The sequence below is a fragment of the Neopelma chrysocephalum genome, unplaced genomic scaffold (assembly GCF_003984885.1).
Source record: "Neopelma chrysocephalum unplaced genomic scaffold, ASM398488v2 Primary Assembly neopelma1_45, whole genome shotgun sequence".
NCBI classification, from domain to species: Eukaryota; Metazoa; Chordata; class Aves; order Passeriformes; family Pipridae; genus Neopelma; species Neopelma chrysocephalum.
This window is the reverse complement of record NW_020897704.1, coordinates 5,949,760-5,972,729: the sequence shown is the minus strand read 5'-3', so window position 1 is coordinate 5,972,729 and position 22,970 is coordinate 5,949,760.

Here is a 22,970-nt window from a genome sequence, read left to right as displayed (position 1 = left end):
CTGAGTCAGAACATCTCTGGCAGCTTTCAGTTGAAAGTCTTTGCCTCAAGAGTTCTACCAGAGCTCCTTTACTCTGTCTCAAAACTGCCAGCTTGGCAGCAGCAGCGGGGGGCAAGGTCACTTCCCCCGCATTCCTTCTGACCGTCCTGGTCTAGCTCCAGAACATCTTGAGCTTCTTAGCTCCCCTCTCCAGTGCATGCTGCACTCCAAGACTCCTCTCAAATAGGAGTCCATCTCCTCCTCCTCTCTAGGAGGTCTCAGAGGGGTTTGGGGAGTTTGTTTCAGTTCTTACCCCAAACTCTCTCTCTCTGTAGAGCTTAATCCTGCTCTGTTGCTGGCTCTCTCTCTCTCTTCAGACAACTCTGTGTCTCTCTGCTTAGCTGCATGCTTGTTTTTCTGCTTCTTCAGTTCTTATCTCTTTTGGCCTTTAGCTACAGTCTCTCCGTTTGCTGCTGCTCTGCCGCCACTTTCCAGTATCTCCTGCTGCTGCTTACAGTGGAGAAACTCCTACAGCTCTCAGCTACAGAACTCGGCCCAGTTTAACATTGTTCAAGTTCTTTTAGCCCCCAGTGGGGCTCTAGGCCCCTCTCACTCTCCTCGTGGCCTCAGAACATGGCTACTCTTCTCCAACAACTACCTCATCCTTCTTTTCCGATCTGGTTGTGATATGTTTATATTTTGCAGAAGCGTTGATTGGCTCAACCCCAAGGGACACCACTCCCCCAGGAATTACCATTTTTTTTAACTCCAAGGGGAAAACTTTTTCCCGCACTACACAAGGTCATGGGTTCAATCCCCAAACAGGCCATTCACTAAAGAGTTGGACTTGGTGATCCTTGTGGGTACCTTCCAACTCAGTATATTCTGTGATTCTGTAATCATGTGAAAAACTTTCTTCACCTACCTGCTTGCATCTTGAAAACCCATGAGAGTATTCGAAGAAATACTCTTCCTGTAGGTAGAGGAAAACATTCTCATTGACTTTGCTGGAAGCATGTCAAAAACATGAGTGATATCTCCAAGAGCTCTTTAGTGATAAAGTCTGTTCCTTTCCTATGGCTGCAGCACACACGATAAGAATAATCTCTACCTTAAGCTATACACTTGAAGGTTTGGGCAGTTTGAGGCTTTTGGGTGAAGATTTAGATGGTAAGGAAAAGACAAGAAGCAGATATTCTGTTACTTAAAAGCTTTCCCAGAGCCCTAAGGATCAGAGAACAATGTTTGGTGCTTTGGGCTACATGGGACTTGTTCAGGCTCCATAGCTTCTTCACTTTGGTAAGAGTTTCTTTCTGAAATACCTGGAAAAGATTCTTTGTAACTTGTTTCTTACAAAGCTATAGTGACATATGAGATCAATATTTATAGAAACTGAAAATAAAGGTAAGAAAAAAGTGTTAGGTTCTTATGTGGACAGAAGACTGGCTTCAATAAACAGAACTTTTTTGGAGGGTGCAAGGACTAGTGTAAAGACATGTATTTCCTGCTATTCCATTTCTTCCTAAGGGATTCTGTGCAGTTTTTTGGGTTTGGGGTCTTTTGGGATTTTTTTGTTTGGGTTTTTTTTTGGTTTGTGTGGTTTGGGTTTTTGGGTTTTTTTTTGAGGGGGACAGGGGTTGGGTATTTTTGTTTTGTTTAGCTAACAAAGCCGGCAAAAAGGAGAAGATAACGTGAACTTAGGTACAAGGAGGGACCATACACCTCACAGCTTCACTCATGGCTTATTGCTGATTTTGTCGTACATCTGTAAGTTTAACTACTTAATGGACAAAACAATTTCACAGGTTTTCCCAGCTGTGAGGCAGTCTTTTGTTCTGGGGGTTTACTCCACAATTTGTCTGTTCAAGGGTTTTGCTACCAACATTAAGTTCTTCTATAACAACAATAAATATCTATGAATACACTTATCCCAAGAGATCATTACTAGGATCACTCAGAATGTTTTTATCAGTACGATGTATCTTCTAGTTATCAAAACTAAAGAAAAAATTATGTGTCTTATCACTGTAATCACCGGTTTCTTATGGAAAAAGGTCTGTTTTACAAAGTGCCTCAGTAATCTAAAATCTAGAAGACTTCTATCTAAAATCTGTGATCAGTAATCTTTCTAAAGAGAAGAAATAAAGAAGAAAAAACTAAGATGGGAACCAGTGATGTCATTCAATTTACCAGTTTAAGATACTCACAGACATAACCAGACAACAACAGCATAAAAACTAAGACCAGGAAAGTTCTTCCCACTTGACTAACTTTCACAGCTACCTCCTTTAAGTCTGACAGACTTCTGGTTTTTCTAAGTAAGGTTACTATCTCAGTTATACTTAAGACTCTTTCCCTGAAAAATTCATAGTATAATTAGAAATAAGAAGCAAAAGTAATTACAGAATTACTATTAATGCATTATATCAGAGAAAGGGAAAATATGTAGAAGGAGACACAAGAGTTTTAAAGTGAAATTTAAAAAAATTAAGACTGAAAAATAACGAACACTTAAAAATCTGTAGGATACAGATTTTAGATATTTTAGTATTTACTTAAGTGCACTAAGTATACAGAAGTATCTCGGTAGCTCTGCAACAACTTAGCACCTATTTCAAACCCTAATCCATGCAGGGGATTTTAAGGTTTGTTTTTTCACTGTATATTCTGAAAGGACTGACCAACAGATGTGCTTTAAAGATTCCTGTTTCTTGCTCACAAGAACAAATTCTTAAATATAGAAAAAACACAATGGTAATTATTTTTCAAAAAGCTATGGTGGTGTCATCATCCCATGAAGAGGGTTTTGTTGTTCTCAGATTGTCCTTTAAAGATTGGGGTCAAAATGATCCCTTTAGGGAAGGAGATTCTTGGCTCCCAAGCAAGCAAAATGTTCCCGACCACAAAATATAGCAGGCAAAGCAGGAAAAGTCACATAAGTAGATGTCTGAAATATAAGAAATTCTGAAAAAACTGCAGTGAGGAGGTTACACTTCCTTCAATGAAATCCTCAGATTTGATTCAGTTAGGAGTCTAAACTTCATATTCAGCACCCAGACATGTATTGAGGCTATGAGGTGTTAGAATACTTCCAGGTGTAAAAACCACAACGGTTCCACTGTGAGGGCAGCCAAATGGGCTGCCCAGAGAGTTTGTGGCACCTCCACCTTTGGAGGTATTGAGACCCCCATTGGACAGAGCCCTGGCAGCCTGCTCCAGGCTGTCCTGCTGGAGAAGAAGGGTTGGAGATAGCAACCTCCAGCGGCCCCTGCCAACACCAGCCGTTCTTTGTCCCTGCAGCCTCAGGCAATGCCTGCTGCATGGCATGGCAAGGGCCTGGCCAGGGAACTGGGAGCCACTGCTCCAGGAGCCACAGGGCAGAGCCAAGCAGTCGGTGCCCATTGCACCCTGGCACAGCAGCCAGAGCAGATGGGGGCAGCAGGGCTGGGGACAGGGATAGGCTGAGGCCAGGCCCATGGCTGAGGGGCAGCAGGACTTGTAGCATGGGCAGACCCAGTTAAGACCCACTGGGCTGGGGGTCAACCCGTGCCATGGCCACCTCATGGTGCCTGGGAACGTCTCCCAGGGTCACAGCAGGGAAGGGGCTGCCCTCAGTAGTACCAGCTCTGAGCTGGGCCCAACTCCCAGCAGCCAAAACTCCCTCTACCCATGAGGTGAGGGAGGTCTCCTGTTGCAGCCTGGGATGGCAGTACAAGCAGTAATAAAGCTATACTTTCATTTTCCTAGTAGCTAAGTGTCACTAAATCTGGTATTATGCTCCTCAATGCCCATCTCTCCAGTGTCTGAGAAACTGCCAATCTCAGCCAAGAACAGTAATGGGAATTCACAGACAATACAACTCTGCTGTGGAAATGAGGAAAAGAGATGGGCTGAAAGAGGGTGAGAGACAGTTCAAGGGTATTATTGTACTCGACTGGCAGGTCAGGCTGAGACAGAGGAGTCCCTTAAGTAAAAAACAACAAAACATGAAGTGTTTCTTTTCAGTGATAAAGGGCATTTGAATGAGTTGCTTGGGGACACTGAGTGGGCCTGCCTATAGACCATTTGGGAAAGGGTAACTGTGATGAAATGAATTCAAATCACTGTGCTTTATGCTCAAAGGTCGTAGAAGTCAATGTCATGACTTGGAATAGGACTGTAGTTTCTGACCGGAGAAATCATTTCAACATGGAGCTTACAAAGCTTCGAAGAGCACCTACATAATATGAAATGTCAAATTGATATGTATAATGTCAAATCGTAACAGTGGGCTACACTTACCCATTCCAGGCCTACATTTTTTACTTTTTTCTTTGGAGAATACTGGCTGCAAAAATAAACAAATAGCAGCAACTAACAGATTTATATACATTTGGAAGTGGTTGCATAGCAACAACTTCAGAGCTATCTTCCTCCTTCTTGTAAATTTATTACTGTCGGAGTGACTGGTGGGATTAATTACCTGTTTTGCTACCTTTTGTCTCTCATGTACTTTGGAATTCATAACTGGAAAAAATGGGATTTTCCAAAAAGTATTTTCAATTTCTCTAAAAAAACAAAAACCTCTTATCACACTAAATACAAAGTCAAACAGGTATGAGATGCAGAGGCTACAGCCATTGCTCTCTGTTGGTGATTATAACAGTCAAGTGGAACATAAAAGGCTTATCTCCAGTACCTGTCATAAACCTGCGTATGAATTTTCCAAATCAGAGGTAATAAATTCAATGGACTATTGAATAAGGAAAATTAGGGATATAATTTCCCACAAATTTATGTGTATGCTACTCTTTATTGATTACATCATTACGGTATTGTATTTCTGAGTAATATGGAACAGATGTCTCTCACTAAGACTTTCAGCTGGGAAAGCAGCCTATCAAAACTGGGAAACAGATTCTATTAATAACTTAAATTTCAACAACCTTACAGTTTTTGTAGAAAAGTAAGATAATAGGTCACTGAAAATTCTTGTCTACTTATTACTGAAGATTCATTCCCAGGTTATAAGTGATATTAGACTTCAGTAAACAGAATTTATACGTGCCTTGCATGGAAAATAAAGAGTTTGTTTTTTAATTTCTGGATCAGAACACTGAACAAGTAAAGGACGTGGACCTGTTAGAGTGAGTCCAGAGGAGGGCTACAAAAATGATTAGAGGGCAGGAGCACCTCTGCTATGGAGACTGGCAAGAAAACTTCACCATTCTTAGGCACTAATATTTGGAAGGGTTTCACTGTACAATGCAGAGATTTCTATATTAGGTTAAGGCTAACATGCTGTTTCTCTATGTTCTTCATGCCATAGGTAATCCTGTGCTCTGTAGACAGCCATCAATGCACAGAGGATTTGGCCTTTGGTGCTACATTTCATTGGTTTTAAAATACAACAGACACAGAAATTAATTTTTAATCTTCATTATCTCTTTATTCAATGATTTTTTAAAAAAATATTGGATGAAATAATCTACATAATACAATAATCCATTTATTTTTAAAGATAGAATCAAATATGAAGACAAGCAAAATAAAAAATGAAGGCTTAAGTCATGTTTATAAAAACATAACATTTCATCTCTCTCCAAGTAATTTTTTTTGTAAGAGGTGTAATTTATTGGTGGTTTAAAAAGAGAACTTTACATGTAGAAGTTTGGGGCTATTTCATGAAAGTAAAATATTCCTGATGCAAAGAATCCACAGATACTGTTAGTCTCCTGTTACTGCATTTCATGTTTTCTGCTGTGGGTTGCTAAGGTATAAGAGACAAACCAATCTCTGTGATTTACTTGGACTATTTCTTCCTACTTTCATAAGATCAATATCATCTGTCCATATCCTGGCTGGTCAGCTACTTGATCCTTTGGCTACTCAAAAGTATATAATTTGTCTGAACATATTTGCTTTTTTGTTTTTAGAACCAAGCTCTAACACATAGGTCTGCCTTAACAAGCTTTTCAATTTCATTTCTTAGCCAAGTGTTATCTTGCTTCTCACTCCATTCAATAGATCTTCTAGGATATTATTTTCATCTTAAAAAAGTTCTTTCTGAAGTAGCTTCACAGTTCCTTTTTAAATTGTTTTCAGCTAAATACAACTGTGCTCTAAATACAGCTGTACTGCATATCCCTAACTGCATAGAAGGTAGATAAAAAACACAAATTCAATAGATACTTTCAAACATAACTTTCAAGAAGAGGAAAAGTCTAAATAATTAAGAAATGCTACTACCTATATCTGAAAAGGGCAGTTCTTGTAAAGTACGCAAAAATTTAAAAAGTTCTATTAATTTTCAAAAGATAACATGATGAACTTCTTCTTTGACATTGTGTTAAAAAATACTGACAACTTAAAAAACTCACTAGATTTACCAGTTCTAGGTCAGTTTGCATGCAACACATTTTGGTACCACAAACATCTGTGTGGCTATTTCTTCTATTCTTGCAGATCTGCAAGGTTTTACAAGTGAAATAAATTGTATTTCCTCTCTACAATAGCAGTGGAGAACTGAAATGAGCAATGCCAAATTTAAAAGCAATGTCTTACATTTATAGATCTTAGAATATGACAAATCTTTCTGATGCATGTCAGTGCTCAGACTTTGCTGGTTTTCCTCAGACTAGACTTGCAGAAGGAGGTTACCTCTATCACCTGCACATTCTGATAAAAAGCCTTACAAGCACTCCATACTGTCAAGAACACTGTGGTTAAAAAAAAAAACCAAAACAAAACAAAAAAACCCCAAACCAAACAAAACAAAAAAAAAAAACCACCAAACAAACAAACAAAAAACACAACCAACCAACCAAAAAAAACCCAACAACATCAAAACCCAGTAAAATTTATCTTATGCAATGAAAGCAGTTAGTGGAAAAACTGTAAAAGAGTTCATAAACTTTGTCTTTCAAATCTTATAAGTTTAAGCATGGGGAAAAAAACCCCAAAACAACTATTTACAGGATGAGAGTTTAAAACTCTCTCCAAACAAGAGCTTTAAGCATTCGCATTGCATTGTTCCTTTATATTCAGAGTTGCCTGTGAAATGCTGAGGATGCAGGAAAATATGCGAACACTGTGGGATAAGCAATATGCCACTGGGATGTGAATAATGGAATATTATTTCATGTCTCGCATTCAGTTTAAGACAAGTGCCATTGGTGCAATGAGGTATGAAATAATACTTCACAATTCACACACAGGAGTGTCTTATTGCAATTATGATTTTGTTGTAAAGTATGATTTAACAAAAGATTTTTTATATGTTAAGAAGTGGTGTTTATAAATTACAATCAGTTCTTTTTGTGATCATTAGATCACTGAATTTCTACTGTCTATTTCTAGTGACAGTTAAGCATGTCTTATTAAAATATATTAAAATAATGCATAAACAATTATAGCTTTTAAATCTCTTTAAAAAAGCACTTCAAATTTTATGAATCTTTCAATGGTTACTTTTTTCCCTTTCTTAAAGTGTTTCTTTTTTACTGTTTAATATTTATTTTTTTAATAATCTCTGGTTTCATTTTTAATTAATTTAAGGGTTTTTTTCATTGTGAATTACCTTTGTCTAACCAAGGGTATTGAGACAGGTCATGTCTCCATCTTTCTATAACTACATCTATTTAAATGTATGATATGTAGGCTCAGTCTTGAGGTCATAAATTAGCCTAAGTCATCAGCCTTCATTACTGACCTTATCATCTTTATCCACACCAAACTGACCAGTATTTGCTTCATATTTCTCAAACTTGACTCTGAGTTTTGTCTCAAGTTTTCTTTCAGAGCTTTCCAGGTATTAATCCACAAAGTACTTCTCTCGATATATTCCGTATGTCTCCCCCCACTAGATTTGTTTCTGCTTATATGTATATATAGAGAGAGAGAAAGAAAAGTGAGGCACTAAGGGATGTAACTCAAAATAGACAAATCCGTGCTAACCAATTTCTTGTGCTTGAAGACTAGTTTGTATCTCTGTAAACTCCAGTCACTCTGGAGTGGCAAGGTTAGGGACTGAGAAACCAGGCTTATATGCAAAAGTTCAGCAAAGCCTGCAGGCTCTGAGAAAACTGTCACTGGAGGTTGTAGCCAAAGATTTAGAAGTTATACTTGAAGACAAGTCTTATACAAAACATGGCCTGTATAACATCCTGTGAGGGTGCTTACAGGGCTCACCTTTTGCAGATGGCCTGGAGAGCATTACTTAGGAATATGGGTGCAGACACAGTGGGTGAAGACAGCAAACTACCTGGGAGGACATCTGCCTCAAATGGTCGTGTTAAAGTGGAAGGATGGCAATCAATGGATTAGGCAGCTACCAGGGGATTACCAAGTGTGGGATTGTGTGGGTGTGAGATGGGGAGAGTTATAACTTTAGTGGATTACCTGTAGAAGGGTGTTCAGAAATTTGTGTGTGTCTAGTACTGCACTTTATCTAGGGTCTTTTTTTTGGTTGATCCTGAATGTATACTTCTGAGTCTCACATAATTATACCATTAATAAATGAAATGGCTTTGATCCTCATTTGATATGACTACATGAATTTAGCAGTTTTTCCCTGATACATGATATGTAGTGTTAATCCACCCTCAATTCTGTCCAACTAACCTGGCCATGTGATCCATAACAACTAACCACAGGCAAACTTGACTGAGTCTGCTAGGCACTGCATCTCAGCCTGTGAGGATTAAAGGGAAAGGAGATAAAACATGCAAGAGGAATATCTGTGAGGAAAGGGGCATTGGGGGTGAATGAGAAGACAGAAGGAAAGCAGCACATACATGCCTAGGAAGGATTACAGGGTGGAGGAAGAAGAAATGAGATGAATGAAAGGTTGTAACAGGAAGGGAAAACAACAGTACTATGATAATAATTTTAAAAAAGACATTTTTTAAAAGGGGATAAAAAAGGAGTTCTAATAATCTATTACTCTTAATGGCTCATCTATTCCTTGAACTAGGCTTTTATAGAATATTTGTGTATCTGAGAAAACCAATATACTCAGTCTTTACTAAGACTGTACAGATTCAGCTCAAAAGTCCTGTTCCTAGGGACAGCTAGGAATTTGTTTCTTTTCTGGTCTTTGAAGGATTTCATAGGAGAGGATCAGTCCTTGCCCTCAGAGAAACCCCAAATCCTGTTGATCCAGAGTGTCACTGATATTTGGTGATATAAAGTGTTATCGGTTTCCTTGATCACTATTGTCAAGTGTGAAAATACATGGATACTTGACACTTTTCACCAGTGATGAAGCACTGCTAACATGACTATAGTTTTCGTATTTGTGTCATCCCATAGGCAAAATGCAATAGGTTAATTATAAATAGTTAATTCCTAACAGTTTCAGCTGTGTAAAATTACACTAAAACAAAACTTACATTCCAAATTTGTGAATTGAGATCTTGCTTGACTTCATGAGAATGTGTGTCTTGCTAGATTAAGTCCAGTTTTGTACATAAAAGGGGATTTCCTCTGGGATATTTAATTAGGTTGAATACACCTTGAATTAAAATAAAAATTCAAAGAGAACTAATTCATTTAATTCTATTTGTAGTCTTCAGGATTCCATTGATCAGTGTGGTCTCCATTAATTTACTCTAGGGTTTGGAACTTGTGGGTACAGTTTCACTAAATTATCAGCAGAATTATATGTTTGGATTCACATAATACATATCTTGCTAGAAAAAGTTCTTTCTGAAACTATGTCTTTATAAGCCTTAGAAGGACGCATGAGGACCATTCAGCTGCTTCCTGACAAGCGTTACTTAAAATATTTCTTTACATCTGGAAATTTATGCACAAGTTTGAGCTGAAATGACAAGAGAGACCCCTGGGATATTCTTTGGAATACATTTTAATAGCACCGTTACATCAAGTTTTGCATTTAGAACAACATAATATCAGAATGATCACTAAACAAGGCATTTTTCATGCATGCAACATAGCAAATCCCTTTTAGATTGTGTCATAAAAGATAAATTTATTGATCTAAAAACTTTGGTAAATATTACATTCCTACATAAATTACATTTTCTTGTATTTTTCCTATTACAAAGGGAAGATAAAGAAGAACTGCTTTGAATAAAAGTGATAGAGTATAAATGAGGCAAAGTTACACTTAGTCTAAAGCTCTTTTGATTACCCAGAAATAAGTGACGAAATATTTCACTTAATGCACAATAGATATTGCAAGCCTCTGGTGCTTCTCTCTCCCAAGCAGACAGGGTGAATTTGTATTAGTCAGGGGATTTTATTCATTCACCTTATTTTAAATGCATAGATCTGGAAAAACAGTGTCTACAAGTCTTGTGAGGAGCTTTCATCTATCTCCTCATTCTTTAATTCTCATACATTTTAAACTAGAGCAGAGATGCTCTTATGTAAATTTCATTTAATTACATTGCAGTCTTTTGAATCTAATTGGTCATATTCAGTTTGTCCAGGGAATTGATGGTCATTACCAAAAGGGTTAGATACAATGATAGCTGGTATTTACTTGAATTGTGAAGCTACATTTAGTGCCACATTTCTGCACCTGTGAGGATTTTTTTCCATAGTGTATGTGTACACGTAGACACATACACACACACACACATATGCACACATGTAACACTTGAGCTCTGTTGCACTACAAACACTACAATTTTCAGTCACACAAATGTATATTAACAATGGAAACTAAATCTGCATAATTAGAATTTACATTTGCACAAGAATCTATGAATGAAACTGTTCCTATAATGATATTTTCTGTATAATTATCTCAGGTGAGTATATACAGTAAGAAAGTGGCACTTGTTCTCTCTTTCAATATTCGCTGTCTTCAAATATTATTTTTTCAACCCAAAACTTAGGATAAGAAAAATAAACATGTTATAATCATTCACATAGTTTTCTTTGCAGTTTGATCTTATGTTTGAAGCAATTTAACCAAAGCATGAATTTTGCTGGTTACAGTGTGCAGTGTATACCGTTAGCAAATGGGTAAATGCTTTGCTGCACATCAAAGCGCTATTCATTTTCAGACAAAAAGTAGGGTAGTCTTACAGATCCACTAGCATTTTAATTGCAGTTAATCAATTTGTCCAATGTCTTATTCACTGTAATGTCCACACTTTAATTCACTCACCATATATAATACAACATTATTAAGAGTTGGATTTTGAATCTTGATATTTGTCCAAGCAAATGAACTTCTCTGTCAACACACCTTAATGAAGGGTGTGACTAGATTTTACATAAACTTAGCAAGGTTGTATTAAACATTGATCATCTAGTGTGCTGGAGCAGATCATGTACTCATTTAATCTATTATTAGATTAGCTCTTTATTTTAGGATTAATGTTTTTGAGCACTTGAATACAAATTTTACTGTAACTAAACCACATGTAACTGCCATTTTAAATGGAAGACCAGGCAGCAATATTCTATTGTAAGACTGCTAAGCTACATAATTGCTTTTTCTGTAGTATTTTCACCCCCGTATATTTTGTATGCAATCTCAAAAGCATACACTACAAAAGTGCAACAAAATCCTTTGGGTCATGATTAAAAGATTCCATACTTAAGAATCAGGATTGGATCACTGACAAGACCTTGCAGAGCACACTGAACAACTGACAAAGAACAACACAGAAACCTTTTTCCAGAAGTTTACTGTCTCAGTGATCATGAAGTATGCATTAAAAGTTATCTTCAAATACACTGCCATGGGACTGAGCCTGGGGATGTTCAGTCATATTTGACCAAGTTCTTATCTCCAAGTACATACTGCTACTCCCTCTCCCCAAAGACAGGACATTTGTTGACAAAATTATCCCAGTGTCAGGAGCCTCCATCCAAACCTGAATCTGGAAATCTGTCTCCTTATTCCTTTCCTTTCTCCCCATGCCTTTCCCTGCATTTTAGAGAGCCCAAAGTGCTGCTCTCCTGACCTTGAGTGAACTGCCATACTGAACAACTGAGCTGGCTGATACTGGAAGGACAGCACACTCTTGACCTGCTTAGAATAGAGTATTGAAACAAATATGAAGCATTCCTGTAAGAAGTAGCTGGATAGGTCTGAAATACTTTCTGTGAGCCTTGAAATATTATCGATCTTAGACAGGCTTTCCAAATTTTTCACATGATCATAACACATGGTTGCATATTCTTGTCCTGTAGCTACTGCTTTCTTAGTAACTTTCAGATTTATTTTTCAAAACTGATCAACCATACAGAGATTTCAAGGATGTTAACCCCTTACAAATGAATAAATGCAAAAAACATTTACTGCTGCGCCTAATGAAGAAAAATGCTAGTAGTCTCACACAGGTCTATGAGACTCCACAAAGAGGGAGTTTTCAGTGGTCTCTAATTTTCTCAGTTCTTCTCACAGGGTTATTTTTGTTTACTGCTCAGGGAGGAAGAAATTAAAAAAAATAAAATAAAAAAGAAAAAACAGCTCGAGGCTTAGACTTTTCCTGTATGGTATTGTTGCTTTAGATTTAAAGCATCTAATTGGACACCTTCTAAAAGAATGTATTAAACCAGCACTTCGGGACCCAAAGTGCTTTACTATCTTTTATACCTTCCTGACAGTGACCTTAAAGAAAGAATGAGAATCAATGGACTCAAGGAACTAATGGACCTGCCAGTTATCTGAACACCTCTAAGAACCATGATCTAGACAAGTGACCAAAGATAATGAAAGGAGTGAAAAAAAAAGGCACCAGAGAGAGGACACTAAAATATCTTCTAAGGTACTTAAATGTTTTTTTTTCGTTTTTCCTTTTCTACTATGTAATTTTTCTACCTTTGTCTCTTGACTATTTGCTGTAATGTAGTTCAAATTGCTAAACCATTTACCACTATTAACAGAGGTTCCTATAATTAAATTGTGAAAGGATCACTTATTTTTGTTTTCCAAGCTCTTGCACTCAATAAAGTAACCAGATTTTTTAAACTGAAGTGCACTGTAATTACAGTATTTGTTCTGTTTTTACCTGGTGTGCAGCTAAGCCCCACACAAATGCTCAGTGAGTCCCCATCAGTGGGATGGGGGAGGGAATCAGAAGGGTAAAAGTGTGAAAACTCATGAGCTGAGATAAAGACAGTTTAATAGGTAAAGAAAAAGCTGCTCATAGAAGTAAAGCAAAACAAGGAATTAATTCACCACTTGCTATGGACAGGCAGGTGTTCAGCCATCCCCAGGAAAGCAGGGTTCCATCACGCATGATTACTTGGGAAGACAAATACCATCACTCCAAACACCCCCCCCCATTTCGTGAGGTTCCCCCAGCTTTATATTCTGAGCATGACACCACATGGCCTGGAGTGTCCCTTGAGTCAGCTGGGGTCAGTTATCCTGTCTGTGTCCCGTCCCAGCTTCTTGTGCACCCCCAGCCTCCTCAATGGCATGAGGAACAGAAAAGGCCTTCACATTTTGTTGGCGCTGTTCAGCAATAGCTAAAACATCAGTGTCTTATCAACAAAGTTTTGGTCACAAATCCAAAACATAGCAACATGCAAACTGCTATGAAGAAATTCTTGAAATTTTTAAGACATTTTTAAAATATCTTTAAAATGAAGTATAGGCTTTCTGGCATTTAGGCTCTAAAGTAATTTTGTCTACAGAGACAGAAGAGCTCATTCTCTGTTCAGAGTAGTTGGTTATAAGATAAAAACAATGATTGCCTTATAATTAACAATGAAACTATGAGAAGGAAGCTTTTTGAAGAAAATCTGCAAATTACACATTTTCTTGGAGAGAATAAACTTTTACTCTAGTGATGCAACTTTCATCATTGTCATGTCTTTGTTATTTGTCCTAGCGAATGCTTTAGTGATGGACTTGCACCATCTTCTTGAAAGTCGTTCTTTAAAGCACACTGTACTTCAGGCAAAAAAATTGGCATTTTCTGCACTCCAGCAAGCTGCTGAAAAGATAAAGAAACTCAAACCACAAAGAGAGTATTTCTATCTCAGGACAAACAAATCAGCAAAGTAAGAAAATTCCTGTCAAGATATAGAAATGTGCTCTTTGCCATTTCTTCTTTTTTTCCACTAAACAATCTGTCTCTACGAATGTTTCTTTGCCTCTGACTTTCATTCTGATCTCCACTGTAATTATACAATCATTAGCAGTGAAGTGCAGATAAAACATTTTCTTGATTGGATTTAGAATTTGGTCTCCCAACATTAGATCTTCAGCTTTTTAATACTCTATTAAATGTCAGGATACAAAGAGATCATTGTTATTTCTACTCTTATACCCTGCATATTTTAGAACTTCTGAGAAAAAAACCATACCCTTCTCATCTTTTCAAAAAGTGGCCTAGTCTTAGCTAGATGCTAGAACAAAACCTTATTTCATTTAGATAAATCAGCATAGATCTTGACTGTGTAAAATAAAATTTCAGGGAATGAAATGTTAACTTCAAAAAGGTAAACACTGTCCACTCTTTGCTTTGTTTGGTTTTCCTTTTGCATTTCTCAAGCTTCTTTGTAATGATGCCAGGCTAATTGGATGATTTGCTTCCTTGCATCATTCAAACTCCACCCATGCTATACTTCCAATATGTAGGCTGTACTGCTGTACAGAGCAGAGCACCACATTCTGCTCATCTGTGAATGTCTCAGAATTTCTACCTGGTCTTTTTGACATAAATGTAATAAAAAATCAGACAGAAGATGATAGCTTCAGGATATTATTCTTATTCATAGCTGATCTATACCATGGAATTTCACTCATTGCAGGGGACAAGACAAACAGAAAGCAATAGTAAATGAATAGGAAAATGGAAAATTAATAGATGCATATGGAACACAATTAACTGAAAGCAAGAACCTGACATACTTTCATCCTCCCTAGAAAGGATCTGTGGTATAGTTTATTAATATAATAAGTAAATAAACCATATGGACCCAGCCAGCTTGGGGGTTCTCTGCCAAATCCCCTTTATTCAAATGAGACAACAGCTTATATATGGATTAACACATCACACCATGTGACCTTAACAACCAATCACCATGGGTATCTCACTGCCCATGTGATAGAGTACTCAGGAAACTACATCTGCAAGAGTTATGTTCAGCACCCTTCCTGAAACTCGACTCCTACACTGTGGCAAAACAGGACTAGCAGAAATGAAGGCGAGGTATGAAACAGACTTGTCACACCAAACATAAATACCAAATAGAAATTTTCTGCCTAGGAGGAGAGGTTAGAAATAAGGAGACAAAGTGTAATTAGACTACCAGCAAAGAGAGGAGGGGAGGAAAGGATGGATTAAGATAAAATGAGAAAACTGAAAGCAGAGAACTAAATAAGAAATATATAAATGGAGAAGATCAAAATACAACAAGCAAAAGCCAAGAACAAAAAGTTGACTGGGAGATAGAAGTGAAACTACAAAGAAAATTATGGGCAAATAAGAAGTAGTAAGAAGGACATGCTTTGTAGGGCAATGAGATAAAAATATTAGATCTTAAGAAAAAGACTGAGCAGTATGGAAAAGAAGAAAGTGAAGCGATGCTAAATATTCCATGTGCTGCTCAGCTGATCTCACAACCTAATGCAACAATATTCAGAAAACAGTAATTTGAGTAAGAGACAATTAGAGCTAAACATCCAAACACCATTGAAACAAAAGATGATCCAAATGAGTAACTATCTGAGGGATGTAGCTCTTGGCAATTTCCTCCTGTCAGGCGTTGATTCAACGTAGTGAATAGAAGAAAAGGGGAAATAAGTTCTAATAGCTAGAAAGGTACTCTTGTTACTCTTCAAATATGTGATTCACAATTTGTAAAACTCTAGGGAAACTGAAAGTTTTTCCGCTTTATACAGGTTTGGGTTATAGTAATGCATTCAATGTATAGGGCATCTGACAGCCAAAGTCTTTTCATCTTAAGGGAAATCTGAGAATGTAGTAGTTACCCTACAGGCAGAGGGAAGAGAGCAGACCAATGTAATACCAATTATACCGTTTCTCAGAGGGGTCCATTACAAGCATTCAAACTCCTTCAATTCTACTTCATAAAGGCAGTCTGTGTCAAAAGCTGAAAGCCACTGGTTGAATTCTAAGCTGCAGATCTTCAATCTCAAGAATTTGGAGGAGTGGAATATGACTGATACCTCCCACAGAGATGAAGAATCTTCTTTGAAATGTTAAAACGTTGTGCTGCATGTCCCACATTTCTCTATTTGTGCACAATTCACGTGCAAATAATGGTGGGTAAAATATGCAGGGACAAACACCTATAGTAATATTTTTCACTTTTTTTTCACAAAAAGAAAAGAACAAAGTCAATGAAAATGTTTTTATACTTTACTTTGAATTTAAATTGCCTTCTTTTTTCCCCTCCCTGGGCTGTGCTCATTAATAATGATGTCTATCTGATGAAAATCTGGTCTTTATAATCTTTCACATATCTCTGTTGTTCAACTGCTAGTGAAGTACTGTTGGAAACTTTATATGGGTTACGAATATCTCCTTGAGGAGAGGAAGAATGCACATTGAGGTAGGTAGCAAGATCCCTGTTCTGTCCTAACACAGCTAGGGAAGAGGGAGAGAAGTTATACTACAGCAGAATAATTTAGGCTGGAGGGGACATCTGGAGGTCATCTCATCCATTCCCTGTACAAAGTAGGATCAACTTCAAAGTTCAATCCAGTTTCTAAGGGCTTTGTCAAGTCACTGTCTGGATATATCTAAAGATGGAGACTCCACGGCCTTGGGCAACCTCTTCACAGCTTAACCATTCTCTTTGTGAATATATTTTTTCCTTCCTTGAGTTGGATTTCGTCTTGCTACAGCTTGTGCCCACTCTGCCTTGTCCTTTTACTGTACAGCTCTGAGCCAAGGTTGACTCCATCTCTATAACCTCCTTTCAAGAGTTAAAGACAGCAGTCAGCTCTTCCTTGAGGCTTGTCTTTTTCAATCCAGAAAGAATCAGTCCTCTCAGACTCTCTTTGTGCATCATATGCTCACCTAAGCATCTTGATAACCCTCCACTGGAACTGGTTCAACGTCGATCATGTCTGAGAGAACTCAGAACTGGACACAGAACTCCCCATGTGGTCTCACCAGTGCTGAATATATGGGCAGTCATTCTGTATAGGCTCTGACTACATGTTCCACTGACATACTAACTGTCCACTGGAGCAGAATGATGTGGACATGTAATTTTTCCCCCAGAAAGTTGCAGAAAACAATACTCATGAAAGAGAACGGTGCTATGGCAACTTTACATTAGCAAAGAACAACAAAATCAAGGAGGACCTTCCTCAACATTTAGGTCCAGGACCATAAAACAGGAAAAAGCATCACTCTGGGCTAAGATCAGACTAGCTCTTTTAGGGTTCATGGAAAATTATTCTAGGTGATAAATTTAGGAAAGGTTGATTTACTGGGGTTTCCAAAGGCCAAAAAATTTCATACAATGAGGAAAAACCATAATTTTTCTATAGAAAACAGGTGTTTTAATAAAAAATCATAATTTCCTCCAGTATGACTAAAAAAAATCATTCCAGGATATATTATGCAGTTCTGCTAAAGCTTAGTTTCTGATTTTGGGGTTCATATGAAAAAAAAGATGGAGATGGTACAAGAGCTAAAAAAGCAGAGAGCAAAGATGTCTTTAAGAGGGGTGCCAGAGACTAAGTGCAGAGAATATAACTCCTGAAGTTACCATCTTATGCCAAACCAAGTCCTCCAAAGAGCCTTGGGATTATATTCCCTTAGTAAATGCTGCCCTTGTTCAGTAGGTGCCCTTGTTCAGACCAGAACCTGTTCTCACCTGCTGTCACACTGTGTTGCCACCTGGATTCTGTCAACATAGCAATGTAAACATTCATAGAAATCAGAGACATTCCTCTCTCTCCACCAAATTTAGCTTCATCTCATTGTGGCACCTACCCATCTTTTGCCTCATGAAAAGAGAGATGCTTTCATCAGTATACTTCTTCACTAATTAAAAGTCTAGATTAATGCCAAGTAATAAAAATATTTACCAGCAAAAGCTGCAGGGAACACTTCATTTTTTATGTTCTGTTTGTATTTAGTGCCAGAAAGGAAGGAGACTGGTAAGAGAGAAGAGAAATCAATGAGCACCTGAGGCACCACTCTAAATTGGATGCAAATTGATAGAATAAGAATTAAGAGGATGCAGTCATGCAAATATTTAAACAGAGCAACCCGCCTTAATCTATAAGGAACTCTATTCTCAGGTACTGTTGTTCTTACCTCTAGATATCAGATCTATGTACTTTACCAACTTTGAGCAACAGAAAAAAATTAAAATCTGTTCCTTTGTTACAGACAGAGGGTATTGACTAAAGCTGCTTGAAAGAAAAATAGTTTTATTACGCCACACCAAGGAGGAGAGCCAATTTTCTATATTTTTTTTAACCAACCACTGTTTAAAATTATTCTTGGGATGGTTTGTTTACTTCTCTTCTCCATCCAAAAAAGCCCATAGAGGTTTACTTATCAAAAAACAGTTTTTGATAAACAATTGATAACAATCACAATTAAATTTAACCTGCAATTTGAAGTAACTCAAATTATGCCCCAAAGCTCTGTGGCTTATTCACTGCTGCTCCATCAAGTCTCACTCCTAATCAAACCTTGAAGTTTTGCATTCCCCTTGGACTGCATTTTCCATTCTATCTTTTAGTGCTATAAACACTTCCAACAGTACAAAAGTAAATAATTTGTTAATTAATAAGTTTCCTCTGAATATCAACTTGGTTTGTTTATTTCTCTTGTAACTTGACAAAGCAGGATTTTATGGTCTTTGTTAAAAATGCATTTACCTTGCAAATATTCAAAAACATTTTTGTTATTCCATTTTCTTGTCTCATTCTTACACGGTGGTACTTCTTCTTGAATAATATGAAAGCAATTTCCATAATGAAAATATAAAGACAAATTATGTGTAATTTGTTAAACATATGCAATATGGCAGCATCCTGCTGACACTGCTGCACAGATGTGGAAGCAATTTAATTATCAAGATGCTATTTTCTCTGTAAAATATTGAGAGCTGCTGAGAAGCAAGACACAACACTTGAGCTTAGCTTTTTCCTTTCTGTTTCACCTTCATAAACATCACATGCATTTAAAGATGACAAACATGGGACACAGACCAAACAATCTTACTCAACCCTTTCTAATATCACTCTGTTCAATAATGGTGTTAAATTTGTGTAATTACAGTTTTAATGGTCTTCAGAAATATTATAGAAAAAAGAAAATCTCAATTTCTATTCACTAGTTATAATCTCATAAAAAATTAATTTCCAAATCAAGTTATAATCTCAATGGAAACATTTCATTAAAGAGCACAGATGAAGTTCAGGAACAATATTCCTGTCAAAGTGAAAACACACTTGTACATTGATGAAGTTAGACCTCAGAGATCAGATCCTAAAGATGAAATCATAAACCACACTACTTCTGGCTTGTGACTTATTCAAATGTTCTGAAAATCAGGAGTGAATGGGTGCAGAGTACACTTACAGATTATTTGCATCCAGAGATGTTTGTAATCTAACACTCCTGAGTATAAAATATCACAGAATCATTTAAATTAGAAGAGCTCTCCAAGATCATTGAGTCCAACATTTGACCAAACACCACTTTGTCAACTAGACCAGAGCAGTAAGGTTCAGTGGTTTCTTGAACACCTCCGGGGATGGTGACTCCACCACCTCCCTGGGCAGTCCAATCCAATCCTTGACAACCCTTTTCACAAAGGAATTCTTCCTCATGTCCAACCTGAACCTTCCCTGGTGCAGCTTGTGGCCATTTCCTCTCACACTGTCACTAGTTGCCTGGGAGAAGAGACCAACCCCCACCTGGCTACAACCTCCTTTCAGGTAGTTGTAGGGAATGATAAGGTCTCCCTTCAGCCTCCTCTTCTCTGGCCTAAACAACCTCAGCTCCCTCAGTCGCTCCTCATCAGACTTGTGCTCCAGACTCTTCACCAGCTTCATTGCCCTTCTCTGTACTTGCTTCAGAATCTTAGTGTCTTTCTTGCAGTGAGGGGCCCAAAACTGAACACAGGAATTCTAGGTGCAGCCTCACCAGTGCCAAGTACAGAGAGACAATCACTTCACTGGTCTGCTGGCCACACTATTTGGCCAGGATGCCATTGGTCTTCTTGGCCACCTGGGCTCACACTGGCTCATGTTCAGCTGCTGTCGACCTTCACCCCCAGGTCCTTTTCCACTGGGCTGCTTTCCAGACACTCTTCCCAAAGCCTGTAGTGCTCCATGGGGTTGTTGGGACAGAAGCACAGGACCTGGCACTTGAACTTGTTGAACCTCATACTATTGGCCTCTGTATTTCATATAATGAAATACAAGAAAATTATGTCTTCTAATAGCACAACAGTTATAGTTTTAGGAAAAAGACAGCACTCCTAGTTATATTATCAGATACAAAATTAGCTTTCTCCAGAAAGCTGACTTACGTATGATTATCAGTCTAGTTTAAAATGGATTTTGTATTTCTGCTGTCTTTAGTGTTCTGGAGCCAGTGACAATCTCCAGTTCATGAAAAAGCAGTGGTAAGCTACTAGGTAGTGATTCACTATAAGCTACTGCCCAAGTCTCATTGCTAGGACTATGAAACTTCACTGCAAGTCAAAGTTGGCTTCCTATTGTTTGCTAAACAAGACAAATTGGATCACTATGAATGCCAGATTAGGAACAGGAGAAGTTCAGCTTTTACACTTTGCAGCTCAGGTTTGATTTGGCTCTGTGGTAGCTACAATTATAGGAAGGTTCCACCACCCTCTTTCCTCCATTCCAGTATAGTATATCCACTGTAAATGCAAGCAGAGAAGTGTTTGAGAAAGGCATTCCTGAGGAAGAGACTTGCAATAGCTCAGCTCTACAGATTTGTGTACATTAGCTGAAGTGTTATAGGGCCAGACCTTCAGCTGGCCTTTCAGGTCCATTAACTTTCAAAAGCACTGTAACAAATTACATGAGCTCATGATGTGCCCCATGATGTTTAATATCTGACAAGGAGAAAAGTGGATTAAAGCAACATCAAAGCATACAGGCTCCTAACTCTCTGTATAGATCAGTGTGAGTTTAAGCTTAAATTTCTTTGTGGGTTTCATCCTTCACTTATTACTTATTTCAACCGTCATATTCAAAGACAGTGAAAAATTGCTTAGCTGAGATTGAGAGTCAGTATGATTATCCAGTTATACCGTAACACAATATATTACATAGTTTTCTACTTGTTTTTCAAAAAAAATTCTGCAGTTGTTTAAAATTGAAAATATTTTGTGTGTTTTAATTCGTTTTACTACATGTAAAACATTTAACGTATTTATATTGTACTTGCAATGAGGATTATATGTATGAAACTTCAACTGTCAATTGCATAAACTTTCTGTAAGTATCTATAACATTTCTGACAATACAGTATTCAACCTTGTATTGATAGTTTAGATATCAGACTTGAACTACAAACTTTCACACATACCAGACACTAACAGATTTACAAAAAAAAAAAAAAAGAAAATTGCACAGTGGAGGAAAGTACTTACAAAGAAAACAACCAATTTGATCCATTTCAATAATGCTTGCCATTTCAAAGCACTTTTCTCTTCAGAATCCCAAAAGCAGTATTTGACAATGACAAATATACCCTGATCACCAACTGAAGTAGTGTGCACCTTTTTCTAAGATTTCTTTGCCACTATGATATTTCAGTTTTTAAACCAAACCAACAAACAAAAACACAGGCAAACAAGCAAACAAGCAACAAAAAATAACAAAACCATATAGAAGCTATTTGATGTCAAACACAGTTTCTAGTAAGCCCATATCCAGTATGCTACCCAGACTGTATAGGATTGTCACAAAACAGGTTTATCCTGGATTCTTCAAGGTATAGTAAGTGATTTACCTTTTTCTAGCCCATCTACCCTCTCCTCTGCACCAGCAAGAGATTTACTACTGCTCCACTGAGGAACAACCACCAACACAAAAAGCTGGATTGTGCCAAGCTCCTCACACTTAAACTTAGTGATATGAACAACGAATAAAAAAACCTATTCCTGCATTAAATGAGCAAGCTGCTGTGCAGTCATCTCATTACTACTGACTGATAGCAAAATGAAGGCCAAGCAGCTTAGTGACCTAGTTACATGAAGTAAGATAATTTAAATCTGTATTTCTTTGAGGACCTTCATTGTGTTTGCGCAACATTGGTTACCACGTGTCCTAGTAATAAAAAAGCAGATTAGAAAAAACAGTTCTGGGACCTTTGTCATCGTAGAGAGGATTATTCCTAATAATTTATATGCTTAGATTTCAAAATCATCAATGTGTTTCTGCTCTCCCATGCAAATTTAAGTAATAGGCTTCTAATCCCTGTTCCAAGTTACACAAAGGCTGGTGAAAGAATATGAAGCCAAGGTCAAAGCACAAGGACCAATGTATAGGGAAGTGCTGAAATGCAAACCATGTATGAAAAGAGTGAAGAAAATGGTGCTGACTAAAAAGAGCCAAAAATTGGTTACAGTTTCTCCTTCTAGATATTTTCCTCACTAAGTTAGCCTTTATCAAAACCATTTCAGCTGAAAAAATAAATCAATATGAATCTTCAAAAATATTCTTTATCAACACTCAATCAAGAAATTGCACAGAAAAGCATTCATGATCACACAATTGTAGTAAAGCTTAATGCCATGAAAGAAAAGAGGTAAACTGACTGAAACATAAAATAGAAGCAAATTTGACCCAATTCAACCATTGTTAGGTTGACTCTAAATTCATGTGGCTGGAGATAGATAGAAGGGCAAAAAAAATCTACAACTGCAAAGAACATTGGTTTCTGATTGTATCTGGAATAAACTTGATTTGAATAATCTACCTATTATAAGATACAATTTTCAATTTTGACAAGATTCCTCACTACGTGCCATTGCTGGATGCTGTGTTAATACTTTAAGGTACAAAGACTTAAGCTCAGCATCTTTCTAGGAAG